The 27,027-nt window shown below is 44.4% G+C and overlaps 1 protein-coding gene across 9 annotated transcripts in view; it reads right to left on the bottom strand.

The window, feature by feature from the left end:
* Positions 1-27,027, bottom strand: part of FARP1 (FERM, ARH/RhoGEF and pleckstrin domain protein 1) — a 311,897-nt gene that overhangs the window by 212,556 nt on the left and 72,314 nt on the right. The gene's annotated exons all lie outside the window — the stretch shown is intronic.

Here is a 27,027-nt window from a genome sequence, read left to right as displayed (position 1 = left end):
ATCTTGTAACTCCTAGGATCAAGGGCAAAGTTCAATGCCGGATTGTAAAGGAATGCCAGGTTTCCGGGTTCTAGTAAAGCCTCTTGGTTCTGTCCTTCCCCGAAAGCCCTTCCCTGAGGCCTTCCCAACCTAAGATGTTCACGATGAAAACGCACTAGAACACGACACAAAACCAACCCACTCTCTCAGGTGTTCTTTGTCAGTATGGTGATCTTGTGTTGAAATCACTGAAATTCTCATCCTCTCCCGACCAGTGAGATGACGTCCGCAGGCGGACCACCTCTCTAGACTCCAGTCTTGCTGGTCAGATGATTTCTTTTTCTTTTCATCTCAGCTCTAATGTTTTCTTTTTCTACCCAAAGCCCCAGACCATCCACCAACAAAGTATCTGGTACAGTTTCTCATAATGCTGTCAACTTGTCATAGAATGCAACCATCCTTCTCTGTTTGCCTGCCCCCAGTGCCCTGCACCTCCCTTCTTCTCTCAGAACAGCTGCCAGCAGGGAACAAAGTCAGGTTTCAATAAACTGGGAGCATCGCCGCATCCTCCCTTCCTGCCTGGGAAGGCCACTCCAACCGTCACCATCACCACGCAGGCAAGACTCCCACCAAGGCCAAAGCAGCTTGAGTTTCAAGGCCAGCACTCGCTGACCCCTCCAAGGCCTCAGATCTAATCATTCATTCGTCATCGCGTGTTCCTTTTCCAAAAGTCCCAAAAAACGTGCGTCTACCCTGAATCGGTTGTGCTAATAACTCATGCTTTAAGCAGCACAAGGCCCCAGCCACTGGCCACAGGTGTCCCTGGCCAAGGGTGACCCCGTGCAAGGGTAGAAGAGATGATCAAGGCCCCTCCAGTCCACAGGGCTAAAGGAAAGGGAGCTAAAGCCACCTCCCCTCCTGCCTCCTTCCCTCCTTGTGGAGGGATCACCACGGATGTCACCTGCTCACTTCACTCTCGATCTCTGGAGAAGAGAGGTGGCCGTCTTCCGGATGAAGTTACCTGCCCAGGTGTCTTTGGGCCCCTCCTCCTTCACCTGCTGGGAGGCAAACAATAGCAGCCCTTTCTCTCTCCTCTAGCACAGTCTGGACCAGCAGCCCCACCAGCAAGTCCAGGTGGGGCTCCCCGCTTGGAGCCAGAGAGTCACCTGCTCCCCAGAAGTCTCACCTGAGCACCCCCTCCCCCCTCATCTCCTCCGGGAGCAGCCCTTCAATAACCAATGCCACCCGCCACTCAGTGGCCCAGCCAGAAACCCAACGGACCACCTCTCCCCACTGCCCCCAGGCCACTTGGTGCCTGCCATCCCTGCCTGAGGCCTGCTGGAGTCTCTAACAGCACTGCCTAATCTGGACCTCAGCCCCACTCATGCTGGAGATCAGTTCTTCAGCTCCAGCCATGTCTCCTCCCCCTCCACCCCTCACACCACTTAAAATGATTCCACAGTGTAGAAATCATATGAAACAGCTAAAAATGCTGGATAAAATATAAACAACATCTTTGTCAACGCACTGCTGATCAAGCAAAACAGTAAGGAAACTCAGGCCCAAAGAGCTCCAATTGCAAGCACGCAATAAAGGGGCAGTGGAGCCAGTGTTTGCCCTGAGGGCCTTGGCTGAACCTGGATGTGGGCTCCAGTTTTTATGATGGGATGAAGGAGAGAAAACACAACCAGGGCCGGTCCAGGGTAGAGAACCTAATAGGAGACAGCTGCGTAAACCGGCACTTGTTCCCTTGGGGCTCCTTTCTCGATAGGGTAAGTATCTTAAGTGTTCAATATACTGAATGCTGGTGTTATTTCCCCACAACTGCAGTAAATCTTCAAAAATATGCTGAAAGTAGTCTGTAGATACATTAACCCATAAGGAAGTCCAATTCCCTGTGAGTTTTAACAGGTAAGACCCCATCCATACCACTAATCAGTCTTTCCCAGGCAGGAAGTTGGGTTTTTCTCTAAAACAACAAAGGTAACGCATGCTAAGTGGGTTATTTTGCTACCTCAAGTACAGCTGGCCCTTGAACAATGTGGGGGTCGGCGCGCAGACCCCCTCCACAGTCAAAAATCTGAGTAGAACTTTTGACTCCCCCAAAACGTAACTACTCAGAGCCTATTGTTGACCTTATCAGTAACATAGACAGTCAATGATATGGTTTGGCTGTGTCCCCACCCAAATCTCATCTCGAATTGTAGTTCCCATACTTCCCACATGTCCTGGGAAGGACTTGGTGGGAGGTAACTGAATCATGGGGGCAGGTCTTTCCTATGCTGTTCTCATGACAGTGAATAAGTCTCAGGAGATCAGATAGTTTTATAAAGGGGAGTTTCCCTGCACACTCTCTCTTTGCCTGCCACCACGTAAGACATGCCTTTCTCCTCCTTTGCCTTCTGCCATGATTGTGAGGCCTCCCCACCCATGTGGAACTGTGAGTCCAATAACCCTCTTTTTTTAATAAATTACCCAGTCTCAGATATGTCTTTATTAGCACCATGAGAACAGAATACAGTCGATTAACACATAATTTGTATGTGTATTATTACCGTATTCTTACAAAAAAGCTACAGACAAGAAAATGTTATTAAGAAAATCTGTTTACTAAGTGGAAGTGGATCATCATAAGGGTTCATCCTCAACAGCGTCACCTCGAGTGGGCTGAGGAGGAAGAGGAGGGGTTGGTCTTGCTGTCTCAAGGGCAGCAGAGACATCTGCATGAAAACCTGTTTTGCAGATATGCTTTCTCCTCTGTGATTTTCCTGATGGCATCTGGGAACTCATCTACTGCCTCTTAGTCGGGAGAAGCTGCTTCTCCTGTCATCTTAACATTTTTTAAGTCAAACCTTTTTCTAAAATTATCAAACCATGCTTTTGCTGGCATGACATTCTCCAGCTTTAGATCCTTCACCTTCCTTTTGCCTTAAGTTTTCACTTTCCCCAAATCATATTAGAGTCTATAGGTATGACTTTCTTAGAGCAAGCCTGCACTCACATAAAAGCTGCATTTTCAGTACAAGATAAAACAGCATTTCGCAAAAAGCACAAGGTTTTCACACCTGCTGATGTAGCCATAGCGACCACTTGACTAATTTTTCTTTCTTTCTTTTAAAAAAAAATGGTCCTTATGCTAGATTCATTTATCTTGAAATGGTGGGCAACTGAAGCTGCAGTCCTCAATCTATGCTACATATCAAGCAATTCAACTTTTTCTTGTAATGACATGACTTTTCTCTGCTTCCTGAGAGCACTTCCAGAAGAATCAATGGTGCCACTTCGTACAGGTCCCATAGTGTCATTCAAAGTTTACAGTATTGCACTAAATGTGATGAGAAAATACGCAAGAACCACGAGCGATCACTTTTTACTGAGATAAGCAATTTAGTGGAGATGAACCGCTCATGACGGAGATGATCCACGTTTGAAGCAGATACTAAAAACACGTGAGTTCACTGCAACAGCAACGGGAAGTGGCTATAAGACTGGGACAGTAGTACAGTATTACTACAGTTAATTTCATGCAGTCATGATTTAATGCTGCATCTTTACATTTGTTTACATTTCTCTCAACTGCAATCGGTGCCACATACAGTCCGTCAGCGTTTGTGTAAGTTTTGATAAATTTTAACTTTTCTTTTTTTTGAGATGGAGTTTCGATCTTGTTGCCCAGGCTGGAGTACAATGGCGTGATCTCAGCTCACTCCAACCTCCGCATCCCAGGTTCAAGCGATTCTCCTGCCTCAGCCTCCCGAGTACCTGGGATTATAGGCACCCACCACCATGCCTGGCAAATTTTGTATTTTTAGTAGAGATGGATTTTCGCCATGTTGGTCAGGCTGGTCTTGAACTCCTGACTTCAAGTGATCCACCTGTCTCAGCCTCCCAAAATGCTGGGATTACAGACATGAGCCACCCGCGCCCGGCCTAAATTTTAACGTTTTCTTTTTTTCCCCCTGAGACAGAGTCTTGCTCTGTTGCCCAGGCTGGAGTGCAATGGCGCAGTCTTGGCTCACGGCAGCCTCCACCTCCTGGGTTTAAGTGATTCTTCTGCCTCAGCCTCCGGAGTAGCTGGGATTACAGGCGTGTGCCACCACGCCTGGCGAATTTATTTTTGTATTTTTAGTAGAGATGGGGTTTCACCACGTTGGCCAGGCTGGTCTCAAACTCCTGACCTCGTGACCGACCTGCCTTGGCTTCCCAAAGTACTAACATTACAGGCGTGAGCCACCACGCCTGGCAAATTTTAACTTTCTGTAATAGATCTGTGTTCATTTTATGGTAGTAAATGATAAAATAGACTACCAACATATATTTTATATATTCACGACATACCTCACTTTAATTTTTTTATTTCTTGGCTATGAGGTTCGTCTGTTTTTTTCAAATTGTCACATACCTCCAAAAAATTTTCCAATATATTTATTTTTAAAACTCTGCATAACATTGGACTTGAGAAGTTCAAACCTGTGTTGTTCAATGGCCAACTGTATTATTTTAGAAATGCACGTAGGAGATGTTGGCAACGTCTATGCATTTTCCGTGCAAGCTAAGGAAGGCTCTGAGCAGGTATCATATTACTAGATTTATGGCCTTATATGGTTTTAATTAAATCGTGTTTGGAAGCATAGTTCCTTTTCATAAGTTTTCATACAGGTGCTGCTTAGATGGAGAGCTCCATATCTTCACAAAATCACTTTTTCCCGGCTACAAATCAAGGTTTTTGAAGAAGAAAAAATGCCATGTGATGAGGGTTATTTATGGTAAAGCAAAGGTTCATCCCTCTTTGTTCTAAAAACGGGCCTAGAAAAGAAGCCAGTCACAAAAGGCCACATATAGGATGATTCCAATTATATGAGTTTCGGAAGGCCGAGGCGGGCAGATCACCTGAGGTCGGGAGTTCGAGACCAGCCTGACAAACATGGAGAAACCCCTTTTCTACTAAAAATACAAAAATTAGTTGTGTGTAGTGGCACATGCCTGTAATCCCAGCTACTCTGGAGGCTGAGGCAGGGGAATTGCTTGAACCCAGGAGGCGGAGGTTGCCGTGAGCTGAGATCACACCATTACATTCCAGCCTGGGCAATAAGAGCGAAACTCTGTCTCAGGGAAAAAAAAAAAAAAAAAAAAAGACAGAGGTGAATTGTATGGTTTATGAATGATACGGAATAAACCAGTGTATAAAATCAGCCTAGATGGTTGGCAGGGGCTGGTGGACGGGGAAATGGGGGCTATTTAATGTATCTAGAGTTTCAGTTTTAAAAAGGAAAGAGCTCTGGAGCTCTGATGCATAGCAACGTGAATATACTTATTAACACTAGTGAAACGTGTACTTAAAAATGATTAAGATGGTAAGCTTTATGACATCCCACCCACTCTAAGCTATCGGCCAAATGTTCTATTCCTACCTAGAGTATCCCACACCCGGGCGTCACTCCGCTGTGGAGAGAGGCAGTTTCCCCCTCTGTCTCTGGTACCTGTGTAGCTCCTTTTATCACCTCCCCAGGAGATTTCTTTATATTTGAAACATCAGGCATAATGGAATTCTAGGCATATCATCAGACATAAATCACTTTAGAATTTCTTGTCAGTGCCTTCAAGTCACTTGTGGCTTTTGTGAGACTTTTGATTTGTGTTAGAATATTACCCTCGATTCCCTGGGGCCCACAGCCTTGGGCATTGTGATGAAACTTATGTGGCTCTGGGGGTATTGCCTGGGGAGGACCACACTAAGTTCTCTGTAAAACTGATGAAGGTGTTCAGGGGTGTGAAAATGCCAAGCAGCTCCAGCAGAGCCATCAAAGAAGCCAGAAGGTCGGGTACACACAAGGACTCAGACATAAAAATCTCGCCAGCACTGTCACTGCCATCAAGGTCAGGAGAGACCCAAACTACCTACTTTTTATTACTCAATGAGGGATATGGGAAGAAATCTAGTTAGCTCTGTTTATCCTCTAAAGAAAATTTATTTTGATTGATATCACTGGAATTAAAAGATGTTATTAACCCTTGGCTTAAAAGGCATTATTACAAATCCAGTGTTTCTAAGAGAATATTAAAAATGGAGAAGTTGGGAGAAGTTTCAGAGTCTTTTGGTCCCGTGTGGAAAGATGGGCTTGGTGGCACCCGTCAGCTCAATTTGCTTTCTCAGAATGGAGGCTGTTGTGTCATATTTAGATAGACAGCCAAAGAAATACTACAGAATCTCTGAGCTTCCTCTTCAGCTGCTTGTCCATACATTCATTTATTTCTCTCTTTGTTTCCTGCTTGTCAATACTTCTAACTTAAGAGCAAGCAAACATATTTCAGGTTTAATTTTATGGAACAAACACTCTGCTTGTGAATTGTCCACATTATTTCCGTAATAACTAACACACTATCACTCCATCAGGTTTCACTACACAAAGTATTGTGAAACGGAGGTGGAAATTTTTTCCAGGTGTTTAGACAAGTATTTAATGAAGCTGAAGCAATTTGTTCTTTGAGCATTTAAAAATATTTGAGATTAATTTCACCAGATGATTTCTTAATCAGTAAACTGGCTTAGATAAGAAAAAGTCAGAATATTATTAATGAACCTAATGCTCTCTAATGTTTGAGATCAGCCTACAGGCCACTTACTTATACCCTACTTGCCTTAAGGAGTATGAAAGAAGTCCAGCTTTCTTAGTCTAACTGGTAGTTTCCAACAACTGAACCTCCCATCCATCTAAGAACAAGGAACAAGAATGAAGGAGAGGTGAGAGGAAGCCCCTGGGTAACATCCAGACAGTCTGAGGATGCCAGCAAGCCAGGGCCAGAGTCCTTGAAGAAAACGCTGACCTGCACAGTGGGTAAAACTGCAGGACTCGGCCAGAATGCTGACGCTCAGTCAGTCCTGATGAAATAAAATGAAAGCTTAGAAGCGTACTGACTTGGTGGCAAATGTCAACTTTTTCCTGATTGGAGAAGAAATCCTCAGAGTTGGAGGCAGACGCATTCATACACATCAAGAAAAGATGTGGGATGGTAATTTCCTCTTTTTCCATTTCTGACTTGTAAAGGAAATACATGAAGCAAGTCCTTGCGGAATGGACCCGACAGCCTGAACCTTTCTGAGATGAGCAGGGCGCTCTTTCAGGGGAAAATCCGAGCCTCCTGCACTGGCAGAAGTCACCAAATCAGTTAGCATGGGTCATAAAAAGTCAGAATCCCATGTCATTCCTTGGACTACAATTTTTTAAGTTTGAAAGGAAGTGAAAATGCTCCTTAGGAACTCACACTTTCTGAATTGAATTGAGCAGTACGTGATTTCCAGAGCTTTTCAGTTTCCCCCTGAGAATTCAAATTTCTTCACATGCATAGAATCTTGGAGGACTTGTAATAACATTTAAACACAATTTCCTCTTCATGGTACCCCTGGACAAGTTTCAGCTGGGGAACCCTCCTGGCCCCACCCTGGGGCTTGTCTATCTAATGAATGTATTTGGGGGAAGGAGCTGGGACTCCTTGGCTCAGTTCTTTCCCCTCTCCTGTAACTTCTACCTGCTCACCGAGAGCACACATTCTGGAGAGTTCTCACGTGGGGGAGCCTGTGGCTTCCCAGTCTGCACACCAGTGACTGAGTGTCTAATTCAGGGCATAGTTAACCAGCCTGGCTGACAGGCATCAAGGTCCAGCATTCATCAGTAACAGGGTGGACACTGTGACTAGCCATGGATATCATGCCTCTTTCTTAATTAGTTCTGAGCTCAGGAGAGGAAGATGTTATTTATTAACACCACTCCCTCTTAACATTAGACAACACCTTTGTTTTAACAGAGAATTCTATACAAATGGAAAAAGTGAGATGGTCTGGATGAGATGCTCTGCCAAGCTGTCAACCATCCATGCCTTGGAAAAACCTACCCACTGAGCTGGATAGTTACCCCCAGGCAAGTGCTCACTTACAGCCTCAAAGCCTGAGGGCCTGGGGCCCAGAAGAACACACCAGCCTGCAGACAGAGGCCCTTGAACTTCTGAGCCTCCTAAATGACAACAGATACCATGAAAGGCCTTCACAGGGTCCTCACTTGATCTTCTGTCAATAGGGAAACCATTAGAGATTGATTTCTGGGAAAAATCAGACAATAGTATTGAAATCATCATTCACTCAATATGAAGTTTCAAACCACAGCTTTCTCAGAACAGATGTCTAGGCATACCTTGGAGATACTATGAGTTCGGTTCCAGACCACCGCAATAAAGCAAATATTTCAATAAAATGAGTCACACAAATTTTTTGGTTTCCCAGTGCATAAAAAAAATGTTTACACCATACTGTAGTCTAGTAAGTGTGCAACAGCATGTCTTTAAAAACAGTGTGCATACCTTAAAAATACTTTATTGCTAAAAAATGCTAACAGAGACATGAAATAAGCACATGCTGTTGGAAAAACGGGGCCAATAGACATGCGAAATGCAGAATTGCCACCAACCTTCAACTTGTAAAAAAACGCAGTATCTGCAAAGGCAAATAAAGCAAAGAGCAATAAGATGAGGCATGCCTGCAATCTGTAAGGAGATGATCTTTGCATACATTATTAACTAGGCACATCAGTGCCCATTTATGAAATCTACACTCCTAGCATGAAAATCTGAAAACTACTTCTGATAGAAATCTTTTCCTACAAATTCCAGCAGTTCTCCTTCAAAACAAAAGTAAATAAAATCTGAAGTGACTGTATACCAAACTGTAGTTTACATGCTGGTAAAGTGAGACTAAGTGAATTAAAAACAACAGGCCCCTAAAGATTCATTAGTTAAGCAAAAAAAAAAAAAAAAAAAAAAACCAAACAAACAAAAAAAGCCGGGCGCTATGGCTCATGCCTGTAATCCCAGCACTTTGGGAGGCCAAAGTGGGCAGATCGCCTGAGGTCAGAAGTTCAAGACCAGCCTGGCTAACATGGCGAAACCCCATCTTTACTAAAAATACAAAGAAATTAGCTGGGCGTGGTGATGAGTACCTGTAATCCCAGCTACTTGGGAGGCTGAGGCAGGAAAATCACTTGAACCTGGGAGGCAGAGGTTGCAGTAAGCCAAGATTGTGCCATTGCACTCAAGCCTGGGCCACAAGAGCAAAACTCCATCTCAAAAAAATAAAATAAAAATAAAGCAAAAGGGCAAATTTTAAAGAGGATATTTTATTCTCTATGAGGAAAAAAAGTACTCTAGTCCCTTTGTAAGTCTGAACTCCAAAACAGAAATGAGGCCGGGTGTGGTGGCTCACCAACACCTTCGGAGGCCAAGGCAGACAGATCACCTTAAGTCAGGAGTTTGAGACCAGCCTGGCCAACATGGTGGAACCCTGTCTCTACTAAAAATACAAAAAATTAGCCGGGCATGGCGTCAGACACCAGTAATGCCAGCTACCTGGGAAGCTGAGGCAGGAGAATCACTTGGTCCCAGAAGGCGGAGGTTGCAGTGAGCCAAGATTGTGCCACTGCACTCCAGCTTGGGCAGTAGAGCGAGCCTCTGTCTCAAAATAAAATAAAATAAAATAAGAAATAGAAAATAGAAATGAATGACAACATAGCATCTACATGGAAAGCATGCACTGCCCTGTAAAACTGCTTGACTGCGTCTGCTTTCCTTGACTGCCACTAAGCTTGTCCAGAGTATTTTTTTTTTACATCCTCTGTTCTCCCTAGCTCCAGAGCTTAAGAATTTATTTTCTGTGTCCTCCGTCCAAATATCAGCTTGGCCGAAGCAGTATCTTGGGGTTATCCTTGCACCCAGGCTTGTCATTGTGAACTGCTAAACCATTCCCTGCTGATATGATTTGGCTGTGTCCCCACCCAAATCTCACCTTGAACTGTAATGATCCCCATGTATCAAGGACAGGGCTAGGTGGAGATAACTGAATTATGGGGGGGCAGTTCCCCCCTTACTGTTCTCGTGGTAGTGAATAAGTCTCACGAGATCTGATGGTTTTATAAAGGGCAACTCCCCCGTACACTTTCTCTTGTCTGCCGCCATGTAAGATGTGCCTTTGCTCCTCCTTCGACTTCTGCCATGAGTGTGAGGCCTTCCCAACCTGTGAGTCCATTAAACCTCTTTCCTTTATAAATTACCCATTCTCTGGTATATCTTTATTATCAGCATGAGAACAGACTAATACACCTGCTAACTGCATGGCTTACTGACAAATTAGAGGCTGTTTCTGCATGCATCTCCTTTACCCGTAGATCCTTCCTCTTTGAGACTCGTTATGCCCATCACAGCAGTGTTTCCCAAGGCACAGAAAGTGAGGAACACGCATCATGTATAATATATTCTGGTTTTATTTAAAAAAGCAGAAAAAAGACAAATGGGGTGACTGCCTAGGTCACAGTAATTCATGTCCACACTCTTTGACCATGGTGAGCTGCCCAGGGACCTCACAACAAGCCCACTTCTCTGCTGACATTAACCAGAGTCACTTACTATTGCTTACAATGCAAAGGTTCTTAATTGAGAACATAGATAAAAGAAAACAACTGCAAAGACATAATCTAAATCATCAATGCTTTTGTTTGGTTGACTGATGGAGGCTTTTATTTCTTTAACCATTTATGCATTTTCTCAATTTGCTACAATAAACATAGATTGCACTGGGGTGAATACTAAGGAACTCGGAGGGTTTAGGGTTAATTTCTGTGAAAGACCAAATATGTTTCTCTGGTTCTCACTAAAGCCTATAATGTGTTCAAAGATGCCAAAACCTCTTATATTCAAAGTTGTAATGTTAACATGTAATTATTAAAATTACCTATTAACAGGCTCACAGACAATGACAAATTTTTTTCAATAATGCCCAAATAACGGAGGGGAGTGCCCACTTCTCTAAAGCAAGTAAGAGGCAATGTCTCATTTATCCTACGGTACTAGGCATGACCAGTGACCATCAGGCTGCCTGCTAGGAAATGTCGTTATACCATCACAACTTGATTTTAAACAACACTTGCTTTCTGAGTATTTCTTCAACACTCATACAATAAATCTGTGTATTGTCTATCTTTTATTTTTATTTCATATTCTTAACCCGTAACAGCCAATACAGTAGAGATAATGAGGCGTAGTAACTCAAGTGAGATACTGCAAGCCCCATGGCTTTCCACCAGGGTTGCTGACATGACCTTTGTAGTTTTTATTATATGCTATGCTGTGTAACCCTTATCCACTAAAAACAAAAAAAAAAAAAACTGAAGCTTGGGAAACAAAGCAAGATGCCATCTTTATTAAAAAAAAAAAAAAGAAATAAAGTATATAATAATCATCATCTAAAAATTCGCTGGTGGAGAGTGGTCCCAGCTAAACAGGAGGCTGGGGTGGGAGGACCGCTTGAGCCCAGGTGGTTGAGGCTACAGTGAGCCATGACTGCACCACTGCACTTGCTCTAGCCTGGGCAACAGAGAGACCCTGTCTCCAAAAAAAAAAAGAAATCTGAGATTATGTTATTAATGTATATATGTCCTGTCACTGTTATAAAAGTTAATAATATTTTACATTGTTACTCAGAGGCCTCATGTTGTAAATAAAATATAAATAGACAAGGTTTCATAATGGGGAAATTTACCCAAATGCTACCCTTTTATTAAAACATAACTTTTAAATTTCTTGCAAAAAAATCCCTCACTGCAAGTTTCCGAATGCTACAACACAGCAGCACAAACACCATTCTTGATGTGTTCTATCTTCATCTTCACTGCTAGCTGAATCTTTGCAAAGAAATGTGGGGAAATGTGGATAGAATGGTAAATAGAAAATGTGTCACTAGCGAGGAATTAACTAGAGCAAGGTCCACATGCTATGTCTTGGCAGCTCTCTGCTTGGAATGTCATATGTTATTCAAAAAACAATATTTAATTGCAGGATCTGCATGTCTAGAGCAGCAGGGAGATGCTACTTGGCTTGCTTGCTCAAAGATAAGTTTTATACAAATATTAAAAGATTCTGTAATCTTGTATTTGTTAAAAAGAATAACAAATTCCTATTTCTGAGGTTATGAGAATCTTATTACTCAACTGGTCAGTGCATATAGCAACTGCTAGAAAATAAAGAACATCTAATACCTTTAGTAACTTCAGTATCATTTTAACATTCTATATCTTTGCAATGTGTTTTCAATCATCGGATAGCCTAGAAACCAAGCAAATCATGCAAGAAGAGGTGAACCAATACTTAGAATTAGGTAATTTGCAGAAGATCCCATTAAGTGGATCAATGAACAGAAAAAAAAAGTTCCATTAACTTTTTACTCCTGGTATGTGCAGGAAACACTCTGGCAACCGGGGAAATCCCAGAGAAGCCAGTCACAGCCTTAAAGGGTCTGATGGATCTGCAAGGCAAGATCCATAAAACAGTAACTAATGAAATACTATACAAACAATAGATAATCGCCAAATGATGCAATGAATGGTAGGGAAACTTAAATTTTAAACTTCAATCAGCTGAGGCTAATTTAACTAGTTTCCAAATCACATTGCTGCTCTGTGGCATTTTTTTTTTTAATTGTGATTTAAAAAAACAGGTAACATGGGGTTTACCATTTTAGCCATTTTTCCTTTTTCTTTTTATTTTTTTGAGACTGATTTTCACTCTTGTTGCCCAGGCTGAAGTGCAATGGCACGATCTTGGCTCACGGCAGCCTCCGCCTCCTGGGTTCAAGCAATTCTCCTGACTCAGCCTCCCCAGTAGCTGGGATTACAGGCGCCCGCCACCACGCCCAGCTAATTCTTTGTATTTTTAGTAGAGACAGGGTTTCACCATGTTGGTCAGACTAGTCTCAAACTCCTGACTTCAGGTGATCCACCCGCCCTGGCCTCCCAAAGTGCTGGGATTACAGGCATGAGCCACCACGCCCGGCCCATTTTAGCCATTTTTAAGTGCACATTCAGTAGTGCTAGGTATATTTGCATTGTTGTGAAAAAGATCTCCCAATGTTTTCATCTGGCAAAACAAACTCTGTACCCATTAAACAGCTCCCATTTCTGCCTTCCCACAGCAACCACCATTCTACTGTTTCTATTTATGTACCTCATATTAGTAGAATCATATAGTATTTTTCTTTTTGTAACTGGCTTATTTCACTTAGCATAATGTTCTCAAGGTTCATCTATGTTGTGGCATATGGCAGGATTTCCTTCCTTTTTAAGACTGAATAGTACACCATTTTGCACGTATATAACACACTTTGCTTCTCCATTTATCCAAGGATGGATGTTTGGAATCCTTCTACCTCCTGGCTAGCGTGAACAGTACTGCTATGAACATGGGTGTTCAATTATCTCGACGAGATCATGCTTTCAATCTGGGCATGCCCCCAAAGGAGGATTGCTGGATCATACAGCAACTCTATTTTACATTTCTTGAGAACTGCCATAATATTTTCTACAGCAGCTGCACCTTCTTACATTCTCACCAACAGTGCACAGAGTACCAATTTCTCCATATCCTCATCAGTACTCGTTTTTTTCTGTTTGTTTGTTTTTTTTTAATAGTAGCCATCCTAGTAAGTGTGAGCTGGTATCTCACTGTGATTTTGATTTGCATTTCTTAAATGATTAGTGATGTTCCCCAACATAGCTTCTGGAAGCCTGAGTGAATGCTAGGATAATGGTGAAGACATTTTTTCAACGTGGACTAATCCATCTAAAGAACAGACATTTGCTGGAATGAACATGAACATTAGAAATGCAACAGGAGGCCGGGGCGCGGTGGCTCACGCCTGCAATCCCAACACTTTGGGAGGCCAAGGCGGGCGGATCATGAGGTCAGGAGATCGAGACCATCCTGACGAACACAGTGAAACCCCGTCTCTACTAAAAATACAAAAGAACTTAGCCGGGCATGGTGGCGGGCGCCTGTAGTCCCAGCTACTCAGGAGGCTGAGGCTAGAGAATGACGTGAACCCGGGAGGCGTAGCTTGCAGTGAGCCGAGATCGTGCCACTGCACTCCAATCTGGACAACAGAGCAAGACTCCATCTCAAAAAAAAAAAAGAAAGAAAGAAAGAAATGCAACGTGATTGGTTGAGAGGTGCTCCTGGTAGCTTTCAAACTCGCACTCTCCCACTACTGATCCACCGGGAAATGGTGGTGGGAGAGTGATGGTGAAGAAAAATAACTGAAAAACAACAACAAAAAAAACCAATCGCTCTTACAGTTCACTTGATTAATACAGCTGGGATTTCTCATCTCATATGGCCACCCATACTTCACTTCTAATTCCAAGTACACATACATGTGATTTAAGAGTTCTGGTCTCCTCCACTTACTGGGAAAATGTCCCAGACTACATTATGCTCCAAAAGAACAAGAGCAGAAAACTGGGGAAATGAGTTACACAGCTAGAAGTCACAGCAGCAGTCAACAGCACAGCCATTTTTCAAATGGTTTGTTAAAATAAAACAATGGGAGTTGTTATACAGTTGTGTTAAACTACATCTCCCCTCCTCCACAAAAAAAAAAAAAAAAGATGAAGTCCTAATCCCTGGTACCTGTGAGTATGAAGTTATTTGGAAATCAGGTCTTTGAAAATGATCAAGTTGCAATGAAGTCAGTAGGGCGGGCCCTAATCTAATATGACCATGTCCTTACGAAAGGGGAAAATACAGAGACACTTGCGCAGCAAGAAAATCACATGAAGATGACCGCAGAGACACAGGCAATGTATCTATAAACCAAGGAATGCCACAGATTACCAGCAAACCTCCAGGAGCCAGGAGAGAAGCACAGGACCAGCTTTTCCTCACAACCCTTGGAAGGAACCAACCCTGAAGACACCTTGATCTCAGACAGCTGGTCTCCAGAGCTGAGACCATACACTGAGATTCTTCAAGCTACCCAGTTTGTGGTACTTTGTTATAGCAGTGCTAGCGAACTCGTACTCTATAATTCAACAAATGTCAACTTAAGTCATTAAGGGATGGATTAGCCTGGAAAAACGGACAACTAAAGTGCTCCCCCAATGCTATGGCAGAGACGGTGCCAGCAGGGACTTCCAACCATCACTGACCTCCCCAAGAGTGCATGCGGGTAAAAGGGATGTACAAAAACGCCCTTGTTTTCAGTCAGTACCTTGTGTGCCACTAAACAATAACCAGAGACAAAACCAACTCTCCAGGACCCTGGATCCAGCATTTTAGGAGCCAGACAAGAGGGCAAAAATAAGTTTGGAAGCTAAGCAAGGCAACTTGTACCTACCCACATAAAGACTCTAACAGCCCGGTTGGCAGGACGCCGGAGGGCTGTTGGCAGTGTCTTGGTTTCTGCTGAACCAGTTTTCTGGAGAAAATCAGAACTTTATTTTTCTAAGATGGCCGCGGGCCTTTCAGGAGCTTCAAAAGAGACACAAGGCAGGGGAGGGTCCTGACGGGAAAGTCTGCCTTAGAGAAATGGTCCTTAAAATGGAAAGGAAGGGAAACGAAGAAGAAACACTCTTGGTTTCATGAGGGAGTGCAGAGTCCACAGTTAGCAAACACTCATACTGTTGTACTTGGAGTGAGAGTTCTCCCCGTGTGATGGGAATAATGGGTGAGATCGTAATAAACCCCAGGGCGTGATCAGAGGAATGGTGCGAGTCCAAGCAGCTCAGTCCTGTGGGCGACACACAGGGGGTCCGATCATCGTGGAGAAATCTACTTGGGTGCAATGAGCTGTGAAATGCAACTGAAATCAAGTCAATAAAAGGAAAAGAGTTGTTCTCGGCACTGGATCACGAAACCAGACGTCCCGTTTAACAGCTCTAATAAAATATGTCATCTTCGTCCTTACAAAAATGATCAGGCTAAGAGATAAGATGGTTAATAGTAACATCTGAGGTTTTTTCAGCTCTTATATTCAACTTATGCTGTGACTACTACACAAAGCAGTCTCTTTCTTCATCATTTGAATTCTACTGCTAAGACCGTCTAGAAATTCAGAGCATGTCTGTGAATCCCAGGACTGAAGTGTGAATGAAAGGTATTCTTATTGATGCCTGCCATGCGAAGCCATGTCCTGTAGGTGAAGGGATGAAGGATCAGTCGGGAGGTAAAAAGGATCCCGTGGTCAGAGAATGCAGGAATGGAAGCCAAGGCAGAGGAAGAGAGCCTGAGGTTAGCGAGGCAGGGGTGGAGGCAGCCCACGCCTCACAGCCTTCATGTTCTCTGTGAGGCAGAAGTCATGGTCGCCTCCAGCCACAGAGGGTGCCCTGGCTCTTCTCTCACTGCCTGCCTGCAGGCCCAGCTCCACAAACTGCTCACCTCAGCTCTCTTACGCTAGGGCTTCTGGTTGGAGTCAGCAAATGGGAGTCCCTGGCAAGGGATGGGTAGTCAAGAAGATAGGGACTCAGCTCTGTTTCACCTACCCCTCCAGCACTGTAAGATAGGAACTACCTATTGTTTTGTGTTTTTTTCTTTTTTTTTTTTTTTTTTTTTTTTTGAGACAGAGTCTCACTCTGTCGCCCAGGCTGGAGTGCAGTGGCATGATCTCAGCTCACTGCAAGCTCTGCCTCTGGGGTTCACGCCATTCTCCTGCCTCAGCCTCCGGAGTAGCTGGGACTATAGGCACTCGCCACCACGCCCGGCTAATTTTTTGTATTTTTAGTAGAGACGGGGTTTCACCATGTTAGCCAGGATGGTCTTGATCTCCTGACTTCGTGATCCGCCTGCCTCGGCCTCCCAAAGTGCTGGGATTACAGGCATGAGCCACCGCGCCTGGCCGTAACTGCCTATTTTTTAAGCCACGGGTTTGTAGTACTTTGTTATGGCTGCCCTGGGAAAGTAATTCAGCTTTCAAACATGAAAAAAGGTATTGTTGTGATAACCTAACAACTCCACAAATGCCCTCTGGTCTTGCTCTGCAATGCTCTACACACTCAGTCTTATGCCTAGATCAAAGGAAATGGAGCACCTGAGTTCTGTTTGCTGGCAGAAATACTCACTGACAAATGGCCACTGGAAGATGGGATAATAGCCAATTGCATTTTATAGTTCATGTCACAGGCAAATTACATCAAAACTAAACAATGAGCTGAAGAAAGCAACTGACCTGCTCCTTTCTAATGCTTTTGAACAGAGTCGTTTGAAAACACTGGATCTAAATGCTTTTCCAGCTTGGTGGGCACCCAGGTGTGGCAAGCTTAACAGAGTAGCTTCTGGGGAGATGAGGAAATTGGAATGCAAGAAGTAAAAATAACTTTCCTAACATAAATTGAAACCAAGCAATCAACTTCCATTTGTTACTTCCAGTTTGTACCATTTACATAATCACTAAGAATCCTGGAAGTTAATTTCCAGAGCCACAGATTCTTTGTGATAAAAAACAAAGCAATGTCTTCTATGGCCAGGCGCTGTGGCTCACACCTGTAATTCCAGGACTTTGGGAGGCCGAGGCGGGTGGATCACCTGAGATCAGGAGTTCGAGACCAGCCTGGACAATATGGTGAAACTCCATCTCTCCTAAAAAATACAAAAATTAGCCGGGCATGGCGGCGGGTGCCCGTAGTCCCAGGTGTCGGGGGACTGAGGCAAGAGAATCACTTGAACCCCGGAGGCGGAGGTTGCAGTGAGCCAATATCGCGCCACTGCACTCCAGCCTGGCGACAGAGCAAGACTCTGTCTCAACCAAACAAACAAACAAAAAGAAATGCCTTCTTTTGGCAACACTACCAATGTTCCTTTCATGTCAACTGAAGGAAGACATTATTTCAAGTAAAACATTTGTCACAGAGTTGACTTCTTAGCCCTTGGTGACAGCACTGAGCCATCCAGGCTGTAAACCTGATGACTGCAGGTGCTCTCCCACTCCCGGGGGGCTCCCTGCTTCTGTCCCATCAGCTGCCACGCCCTGTCAGGTCTACGTCCTGGGTTTCTCCTGTATCTGTCAGTCCCCTGACATTCTTTCTGCAGGGCCCTGGACCTTATCAGTAACTACCATGTGGAGATGATATTGCCAAAACCCCGGTCACTGGGCTTTCCTTCTGCAGACTCCGCCCTCTTCAACCCATCCTGCCCACTTAAGAGCACCTTCCGGCCAGGCACGGTGGCTCATGCCTGTAATCTCAGCACTTTAGGAGGCTGAGGCAGCCGGGTTGCGAGGTCAAGAGACCAAGACCATCCTGGCCAACATGGTGAAACCCCATCTCTACTTAAAAAAAAAAAAAAAAAAAGCTGGGCATGGTGGTACACGCCTGCAGTCCTAGCTACTCGGAAGGCTGAGGCAGGAGAATCACTTGAACCCGGGAGGCGGAGGTTGCAGTGAGCGGAGATCACTCCACTGCACTCCAGCCTAGCAACAGAGCAAGACTCTGTCTCAAAAAAAAAAAAAAAAAAGCACCCTCCACTGGCACCTGTCACAGGCACTAGCACAGCTAACATGTTGTATTATCCTAATGGCTCTTTATGGCCCCAGACCATTAACAAAGTGAGTGACACACAGGCTTAGGTGTATGTGGTCCTGGGCTGGGACTCCAGCTCCTCTCCAGCACTCTGACCCGCGCCAAGTCACTTATGCCCTGTGAGACTAATCGGTGTTATTCTCACCTGCCTCATAGGTTCACTTAGCAACAAATGAGATAATGTACGGGCAGACTTGGCACAATGTCTGGCACACAGCAAGGGATTTTTCAGAGGGTAGTTATTGTTTTTATTCATTTTCTTATCACCAGTAGCGCCTTGCCTTCCATGTTGATACACATTTGTGAAACCCGTATCATGTTTCCAAGACCACATTCCATAAAATAAAACCAGAGCCACAGAATTCCACTGTGGGTATCTGGTCCAACTTCCTGTTTGTATAAATGAGGAAACAGAGACCTATGAGGCTCTCCTTCAAAGTTACAAAGTGCTAACAGCTTTGAGAACTGCTCTTTTACATGATCATTCTATCTACAGAAGAGAAATCCCAAACTAAGTCATTCTGTGTCTGTCTTATGAGTTAAAATCATTATCTCCAGCTCAAATGCTCAAAGTGATAGAAGACAGCAAATAATTGAACGTTCAAACATGGCAGATAGTTTTTAAAAATCAGTCCATTTAATATGTGCAATGTTTTTATATTTACATTCTAACACAAGAGCATCCAGCTGGCTGAGCGCTTCCTTCAAATGAACCCACAGAGCCCATATTGAGAAGACCTACCCTAGAGAATCTTGAAATCCTATGTCTACCTTAAAACCATTCATCCAGTCCATGGTAGAGGGACGCATGATTCAGCCAGGAACATCCTGACTCTAGGAAAATGGAAAAGTTTTGAAGCTAAGAAAATAGAGGAGATCAAGAAATCAGGAAAGCAAAAATGCACGTAAAATTTCTGAGCGCAAAGTGTAACCCCCTCAATTTTCAAGTTGATTAAACTGAAGCTCACAGAAGCTGCACGTAAGTCCACGAAAACGCAGTAAACGAGCTTGGCAGAAATGGAGGTTTCACGGCAATTGTCCAAGTGGTGCTTGGTTCTTATAGACCTTCCAAAAGGCCCCTTGGGACACAGCTTTGGCTTAGGTAATGATTCCCCTCCAAAGAAAGCCCCAGTTTGATGTGAGACTACACAGGCAGCTGTGGTCTAAGAGGAATGACTCCATCTGACAGAAGCACATGATTTTTTATTCTTAAGTGCTTTCATTCGCTTTCTCTTCTCCCATTGATCCAGCCAACAGCTCTACATTGAAAGCAGAGCCTCAATTCCGTGAAAGAACAAGAAGGAAACTAAAGTTCAGGGTGAAAGGAAGGAAGACAACCTACTTTCATGAGAACCAAATCTGTGTTCTCTGCAAGGTGTTTTTGCAGAAGATCTCACTAGAGCCTCACCTGGGCCTCAAGTGGTAGGTATTCTCCACGTGTAGAGATGAGAATGGTCAGCCACTCATGCAGCGCCACATAGGTAGGAAGCGAGGCGGCCCGGACCCAGGGCCTGCACTTCCCCTTTAACCCCTCCGTTTCTTATCATTGAGAATATTGTTTCCACTTAAAAGAGAAAAAAAGCAGCTTTTCAAACTTCCTCCATTTTCTCAGATCATGGCCCATTTTAAAGTCAGATTCAGACATTCTCAATTAGTTTATTCTTTTAATTAGGTTATACTGTTTTTTTTTTCCAGGGAGAAAATAGCAAACAGCTGTTAAAGAATTACTGCAAGCATATCAGAGCTAGAGAACTGACTTTGATCACAAGGGTCTTAACTACAGCTGAAAGGGGTGCACACAAACATTTCAAGCCAGCTCTTAAATTCTACTCTTTGCTCCTGAGACGCCAGAAAGGAAAGCTAACAGTATTTAGCTAAAATGATTTATGAAAAAAATTTTTTTCCTCTATTAAAATAGCCAAAATAGCCTTTAAATTTAATCTCATGGGGCTAGACTCAGACAAGCACCATTTATCACTCAAAGTTAAATAAAACACAGAAATGACCATGCCAAGCAAAGTAGCCTTAAATTCTGTTTCAGAAACTTTGCAAATAAAAGGAGCCAAAAGAAACAGTGATAAGAAAAAAGAAAGGCTGACTTATTTTTTAAAGCTGGGTGAACATGCTAAGTTCCCTCTGCTTGCTCTAGTTCAAAGCGCAGCTGCTTAAGCGGCGGCAAAAGCAGTTCTGGGCACACACACCTCCCTGCGGGTCTGAAAGGGCCAATTAAATTTTATTTGGGTCTATCCTCCTTCTCCTCCACCACCTCCACCTCTTATGTGTGAAGCATTTGGGGCAAAAGAAGAAAATTAAGTAGTCCTGGGATCTAAACACCTTCCTTCCATTATCAGTACAATCAGACCACTGGAGGGACAACCCCACTGTCAGGGAGGGACTCCATTCCAGGAGAGTCGGAACCACTACACTTACAGAAAAGATAGACCCCGCCCCCTCAAGACCTTTAGTTAAATGTGTATTTCACCTCTTTGCGGGGAGAAAAAGAAAAAGAAAAAAAAAAAAAAACTTTCTTCAGCTTACCAAAAAGGGCACATTCCCTAAGATGGCTGAAAGAGAAATTAAGAAGGAAAACAGGCCGGGCACAGTAGCTCATGCCTGCAATCACAGCGCTTTAGGAGGCCAATGCAGGAGGATCACTTCAGTCCAGGAGTTTGAGACCAGCCTGGGCAACATAGCGAGACCCCTGTCTCTACAAAAAGTAAAAAAAAATAGCTAGGTGTGGTGATGCGTGCCTGTAGTCTCAGCAACTAGCGGGGGCTGTGGTGGGAGGCCTGCTGAGCCCAGAAGGTCAAGGCGGCAGTGAGCCAGGATTGCTCCACTGCACTCCAGCCTGGGTGACCGAGAAGACTCTGTCTCAAAAAATGAAAATAAATTGGGAAACAAAATTCATTAGAAATAAAAAATATGTGGCTGGGTGCAGTGGCTCATGCCCGTCATCCCAATACTTTGGGAGGCCAAACGGGAGGACTGCTTGACCAGGAGTTCCAGACTGGACAACATAGCAAGACCTCATCTCTACAAATAAAAATAAAAATAAATTAGCCCGGTGTGGTGGCATGCACCTGTAGTCCCAGCTGCTAGGGAGGCTAAGGCAGGAGTTTGAGGCTGCAGTGAGCTATGATCATGCCACTGCACTCCAACCTGGGTGACAGAGCAAGATCTTGTCTCAAAAAAAAAAAAAAAAAAGACTTTTTAATAAATAAATATAGACAAAGACAGAGAAAATGAACACACTTCCATAAAGGCACAGTTGCTACCAATGAGCACAAGCCCAGCTCCTGATGTCAACTGCAGGGCCACAAAGAGGAAACCCTGAGCTTTCTGAAAAGACAAACTTCGGCTCCGTCCCTTTTTCTGAGATGGAGCTTATGAAGCCAGCTCTAGAATCTGTCACCAGTGGACACCTTACTCTGAACCAGAGCTCTCAGAGAATAAGCTCCCTATTGATCTCAAACCTAGGTTTCAGTGAAAATTAAAGGAATGAAAGAACTGTTACATTTCAAAAGGTATAATAATGAAATGAAATCAATGTTTAATCATGTATGGGACTGAATTTGTAACACTCCTAATTAGGTCTCCAAGATAGCACAGGCGATTCTGACACCAGAAAAGAACCTATGTGGTCTTTTATGACATACAAACTCATTACTTTTCTTAAAAACTTTAGGTGTTCTCTGATTTCAACCTAAACTTGAATTTTCTACTAATAATGTATTATCAAGAAAATATTTGATTTCTTTCCGTCTTCCATTTCCCATGGTCAAACAGCATGGAGTTCAGCCTGGAGTGCAGCATGGAGTGCAGTGAGTTTTATGTAAACAGCCACCCCACACACACATAAGGCCAATCACAACATTTCCCGCGGCCCGCAACTGGCATGGGACATATAAATCGTGGCATGCTTCTTCACTCTCATCACATAGCTTTCTTTAACAGTAGACACACGGTACCCACTGTGTCTAATCAGGCTTTGGGGGCCTCAAGGTTTGCTCTAAGATTAAAAATCTCTTTCCTCAAAGATTTTACCATCTGTCTGGAGAATTCACAAATACAGTCACAAAAAGTTAATTTGTCAAGGAGCATGTCAACACAGGGTCCTCACTTCCAAAGAAGGAAAGGGGTTGGGAGTAGCCTTTAACATCATCTGGCCCCAGTGCCTAATTTTGCAGATTAAAAAACTGAGTCACTGCACCAGGAATAATGAGTGCGAGGGGCAAGATTAGAGACCATGATTCAAGGTCTGACTGGAGGTGAGCTATCAGCGCTGTCAGGAGAGAAGGCTGGCCTGGAGCACAAGCCTGGGAGAGGCCCGGCAGTTGGTGGGATTTTGATCAACGTGTTCGGGGTGAGGATGGCGTGGGTGTTTAGAAAGAGGTAAGAACAGGGCAGCATGGGGTGAGGATGTGGGGTGAGGATGTGGGGTGAGGATGTGGGGTGAGGATGTGGGGTGAGGATGTGGGGCGAGGATGTGGGGTGAGGATGTGGGGCGAGGATGTGGGGTGGGGGAGGGGCGGGCCAAGCTGAACAGGGACCACCTCTGTGGGCGTAGGAGGCAGAGGAAGTCCGCGAATCTCACAAAGGAGGCGGCTCTTAGTGCCCAGAAGATGGGTAAGTTGAGGGTCTGGCGGGCCGGACTCCAATCCCAGCCCCACCTTCACGCTGTGAAAACACGAGGAAGGGACTCAGAAGCTCTTCCCACTTGCTCTTTCCCTTGTTATGCTAGGACAGCACCAACTCTCGTATAGTTAAACGACTGAGCAGAACTGTCACCAGTCAGTTTCATGCACAGGCACCGCTGCGGCGTAGCATATGATGACGAACAAGAACAAGAGGCCTTGCCCTCCAAGAAGTGGCCACTCTACCTGCAAGAGGCCAACACTAAGCAGGTAAACAAATAAGAGGGTGTTCTGGCATGAGAAGCTAATGCAGAAAACAAACTGCCGAGGACTGTGGTTGAGATGAGCCATGGGAGTTGCCCAGGCACCTCCCGGTGTACAGGGCCCCTCCATGGAGGCTCATTGCTCTCTCCCAGGCTCCCCGAGCTACGAAGCCCACACTTGATCCTCAGGCAAAGGATGAATGCTACTTAAGTCTCAGGAGCTACAAAAGCTCGAGTACAGCAGTGACAAGACAGCAACACGAGAAAGTTACAAGGATCATTTCCTGCGACGACAGTCGTAGACGCCGAGTTCCCTCTGCAGCAACTAACTCCTGCCCCTACTCTCCTGGGGGGCTTCTGGGCTTCTGCCATCATCCACCCGCCTGCAACTGGCCACCACTCCCTCTAATCCTTCGACAGGCACTAGGTGTCTTTTTTGTCACCTGTGAGCATCTTCCCCAAGCATTTTTTTTACCAGGGCTGCTCAAAAGAAGCAAAAAATAAAAATAAAAATAAAAAATAAAAATGGCTGTGTCTTATTTCCTCTGCTCTTCCTATAGAAACACTGCTAATGAAAATACATAAACTGAATAAACACTTGGAGAGGAAACCATCTGCTTCATCCTACTAATGTCAGTGGGAACTGTGTTTGTTTACCCGCAGGGTCACGAGGAGGGGACACAGAAAACCTTCCCAGGAACCATCAGGGAAATGGCCTGGGCGGGCATAGGGGCACCTTATTAACCCTTTCAGATGCCCAAGAGTCACTCTGTTTCATAACCTCTGGTTGGAAGAGAAAGCTGCATATATCATAAACCACAGGCTGAAGCTTATTTGCACGGTGTTTTCCACATAAAGATGAAAAAACACCATGCAAGAATTTACTATAAATACTGCGCTTGAACTTTCCACTCTGCAGAGGAAATACCTAAAAAGACTGTCCAAGTTCAACCACAGAGGTGCTTGTGGAAACAGCTACAGAATGGAAAAGATTGTGGAGCTAACTGCCAAGGCCTCCCAAAAGGTAGACCTCTTTAATAATAATTTTTTTAGGGTACAAAGAAGGACGGAGACACCATGGAGAAGATGGTGTGGTTCTTTGTTCCAGGAAGTGTTTAGGGGATTTGCATTTTAAATGACTGCTTTGCCTATAATTCCGTATTTTAAAATAAAATTAATAAGCAAAGGCCCAGGAAATTCAACCCCCAGGGAAAGACACCAGTCATCCCCAAAGGAAACTGCAGGGACTTCTGGCCACGTGCCCAGCTCAGCTGCGTGGCGAATGTGACTGAGCCATGAGAAGTCATTCACTTGGGGCACTCCATCAAAGGACGTTTCCAGGGTCAGACACTTGGCCTTGAATTCCCAGCAAAAAGTTTCACAGCAAGGTTTTAAAGCAAGACTGGGGAGCTGAGTCTCTCACAATCCTGTAGTCACCTTCCTCCCAATCCCTGATGACTGGGCCATCACAGCCAGCCCCGATGCCTTTCAGCTGCTGCTGGCCTGGCCGTGGCTGCTCTTAAAGAGCATGAGGTACTGACTCAGAATCAGCTCCCCCAATAAAAATGCTGATATGTGACTTTCTACAGCCAGTTAAGGAATACATCTGTTTCCCAGAGGTTAAGAGAAAGATTCTGACCAAACTAGAAAAATTAAAATATGGCCAGGTGTGATGGCTCCCACCTGTAATCCCAGCACTTTGGGAGGCCAAGGCGGACGGATCACGAGGTCAGGAGATCAAGACCATCCTGGTCAACATGGTAAAAGCCCGTCTCTACTAAAAATACAAAAATTGGCTGGGTGTGGTGGCAGGCACCTATCGTACCAGCTACTTGGGAGGCTGAGGCAGAAGAATCGCTTAAACCCAGGTGGAGGAGATTGCAATGAGCTGAGATCGCACCACTGCACTTCAGCCTAGAGACACAGCAAGACTCCGTCTCAAAAAAAAAAGAGAAAAAGAAAAATATGAATGGAGGAGACATGTGAAAACGAACAATGGCATTAATTCTACTTGTAAAATAAACTCACACTCACTCTAACAGTCAGCAAACATTTAATTAGCAGCTACTATATGCCAGGTGCCATGCTAGATGCTGGGGATATAGACAGAACAGGCAGGCAGTTGGACGTGCATGTCATTACTACTATTTAGTTAAGCTCTTACTACATGTCAAGAATTGCTCCAAACACTTTGTGTCACCTCTTTTTTTATTCTCATATAGTATAAAGTCGAGTTTATTATTAGCCTCATTTTATCGATACAGACAGGTTAAATAACTTCTTCACGCTGCACAACTCTCAGTAGGAGATGCTGGGATTTGAACCCAGGCTCCCTTGTGCATCTGACAGGTATATGAGTAAAGTGGTCTGCAGGAAGGAAGAAAAAGCCCTGCTTGAGAGAGTAGGCATCCAGGTAAAACTGATAGGGCTTTTAAGAATGCATAGGAGTTTATTAGAGAGCATGAGAAAGGTTCCTTCCAGACAAAGGGCTTATAAATGCAAAGCATAAGCCATCAGAAATTACGAAGAAAAATCATTTTAAAAGATAAAAACACACTTTTATTACTACTCCTTGGGCAGGGAGTTCCTGGATAGGTGCTAAATAGTAGCTAGGAATGGGGTCTTGACTTTCTTTGGTTTCAGGAAGAACTGCAGGTGAGCACAGTCCAACGATCCCTGGAGTGAGTGCACACAAGAGCAGCATTGGCCAGTTCCACAGTCCAACCCACTCAGAGAAACACCGTGTAATAGAATGTGTGTACTAGAAACCTGGGCTCAGAAGTCCTTCACAGTGCTCAACAGGAAACACTGAAACGAAACACCTCACTGAACCGGTCTGGCAACAAAGACAAAAAAGTGGGTGAGGTGGCGCACATACGGACCACATGTGCCAGGAGGCCCAATTCTAACCGGATGGCAGGGGCTCTCCTCAACAGTCTATGATTTTAGCAGATGAGCGATAGCTTTGTTCACCAAAATACAAAGCTGTCCCAAGTCCTTGAAAGATACAAATTCCACAAGAAAATTAGAAAACACAAAGGTTGTTTGCAGTGCACAATAAATTGGTGGTTTTAAGCATAGCTATTCTGAGTTTATCTTTTCCTGAGACATTTAATGTTAGTTCATGTGCTCTGAGCAATGTTCTTTGAAATAAATATAATTTGCTGACTCATATCCCATAAGTGATTAAATGATGGGTTACCAACGTTAATGCCGACTACTAAATTCCAGCCCCTCTAGCCAACAGGAATGACACACAGATCATCTCCATGTTAAAAACAGGTGTGCTCCCAGAGTTTGTTTGTAAGTTGGCTGCTTGGAATTCAAGAGTTATCTTCCTCCTCCACAAACAATATTAGACATGGTATTTGATACTCCAGACAGAAAACCCAAAATACTAGATCCGAGGAGTGTTAAGAGTTCTCTGGACTGAGCCGATGAGAGGGAGTGGGCCTGCTGCTTAGCCAGCCAGACACTCCCACTTCCTCTCCTGCCGGGAATAAGATGTGCACCAGCTGCACGAAGCAGGCGGCAGCTTCTCATCCTCCCGCAGGAGCGATCTGAGGAGGAGGCTGGGAGAGGCCAGGCAGGGGCTCGGAGAAGAACAGCAGAAGTGAGGAGCACCAGAGGTTCCAGCGGCTCCAACGGCTCCAGCTGCTGAGGGGCCCAGGCTGCCGGCTCCTCCTGTGACACCTCCGGCCCCCAGGCTGCTCTGTCCAGGGCCCTGCGGTGGCAGGGCCTCCCCATCTCTAGGGCTGCCATATGGCAGGC

Source organism: Pan paniscus, chromosome 14, assembly GCF_029289425.2.
Source record: "Pan paniscus chromosome 14, NHGRI_mPanPan1-v2.0_pri, whole genome shotgun sequence".
Taxonomy (NCBI): Eukaryota; Metazoa; Chordata; class Mammalia; order Primates; family Hominidae; genus Pan; species Pan paniscus.
Note: the sequence above shows the minus strand (reverse complement) of the source record. Positions and strands in the feature narration are given on the sequence as shown.